Source organism: Eimeria necatrix, genomic scaffold, assembly GCF_000499385.1.
Source record: "Eimeria necatrix Houghton genomic scaffold, Enh_scaff304, whole genome shotgun sequence".
In the NCBI taxonomy this organism is placed as follows: Eukaryota; Apicomplexa; class Conoidasida; order Eucoccidiorida; family Eimeriidae; genus Eimeria; species Eimeria necatrix.
In genome coordinates, this window is record NW_013655299.1 from 18,469 (window position 1) to 20,319 (window position 1,851).

The window sequence follows — 1,851 nt, forward strand, 5'->3', positions numbered from 1 at the left end:
GCTCTACCGACTAAGCTAAGGAGGCGAAGTGACCTTTTAAAAAGTGCCATTTGATTCAATTTTGAAATGAAATGAATTTCATTTAATTCATTTCAAATTAAATGAGTTTTAAATGAGCTTTATAAAACACCACTTTGAATTTTTCACCACCTGTTCAAGGCTTTGTGGGCATTTCCGGGGTATTTCTTGCAGTTGGCCGTGGATTGAAAAGGACTTATTTATTTTGTTTATTTCCTTTCAACTTTTTCAACTTAATAATTAATTAATTAAAGCAAAGAATAAAAGATGAAAAAATAACTTTTTTCGTTCTGTTTCTTGGCTGAGTCCGGGGGACGTGAGGAAGGTGACCCAGCCTCCCCAGCTGGTAAGCAGCGGAGATTTCGACAAAATTTATCTATTTTCGAGTTTAAAAAGCTTTTATTGGACTATTTAATGTTATTTTGTCATTTAAATTGTTAATTTCAGACTTAAAAGTCCATTTAAACTCTTATTTCAGGACGGTGACCTCCGCCTCCTTAGCTTAGTCGGTAGAGCATCCGCTTAGTAAGCGGAAGGTCGCCGGTTCGATTCCGGCAGAAGGCTTTTCTTTTTGCTCCTTTTGACGCAATTTGAATTTCTAATTTCATTTTGTTTCATTTTATTTTATTTTACTTCATTTTACTTGTCATTTCTCTCCGGGCGTGCTCTCCGTGGCCTCTGTTGGCAGCCAACTTGAGTTTCTTTTGAAGGAAATGAAAGAAAGCCTCGTCCATATATATATGCATACATATATGTACTCACTTATATATTTATCTTTACTCAGTTCACTCAATTTAGTAAGAAGATCTGTGTCGAAGTCCAGTGGTCACTTGCGGGTGACCACTACTGGTGACCAGTGGTCACCTCCAGGTGCAGCCACTGACTACTACAGCTGAGTGCAGGAAAACACTTCTGTAGTCCTTCAAACTTTCGAAATCATTTTCTTTTTTTGTTTTATAAAACAAAGACTTCGCCAACAGTCCTTTGGCCAGCTGGCGAAGTGGAAAAGAAAAAAATAAAATTTAATTCCTTTCTTCAGCGAGATTCAAATTAAAAGAAAACTGAGAAACAGCCAAAGAGACAGAAAGACAATAATAACAACATTTATAATCTTCACAATAATAATAACAACAATAACAACAAAAGTGAAGACAGAAATAAGAGAATGAGGAAATAAATGACTGAGTTGCTGCTGCGCTTTTGAGTCGCTTTGCGTTGATTAATTTGCTGCTGCTGCTGCCTATACACCTCAGTTCGCTAATTAAGCTCATTCATAGACAACTGCTACTAATCAGTTCCTCCCCACAAGCAGCAGCAGGGTTTGCTGCTGCTGCTGCTGCTGCTGCTGCAGCAGCGGCAGCCACTTCGCTGCCGCCCCTCGAGAGGCAGAACTGTCTTTTTGCTTCGAACCGCGCACTCGGCGTCGTCACCACTGGCAGCAGCAGCATGTAAAGTGGTTGCTGCTGCTACGACAGCAGTAGATTTACTGCTGGCCCTCAAGAGGAGCGTAAATATCCGCGTGAGGCGCTGCACTAAGTGCGAGCAGCAGCTGCAGCAGCACTTGCTGGTATCGCTTTTTTTGCTGCTGCTGCAGTTGCTGCTGCTCCTGCTCCTGCTGCTTCTGCTGCTGTTCCAACAGCAACGGCTACTGCTGCTGCTGTTTTAGCAGCAGCAGCTACTGCTGCTGCGGCTGCCAGCTGCTGCTGCTGCTGCAGCAGCAGCCACTGCTGCTGCTGTTTTAGCCGCAGCAGCAGCTGCCGCTGCTCGCCCCCGCCGCCGCAGCAGCAGCAGCAGCAGCAGCAGCAGCAGCAGCAGCAGCAGCAGCAGCAGCAG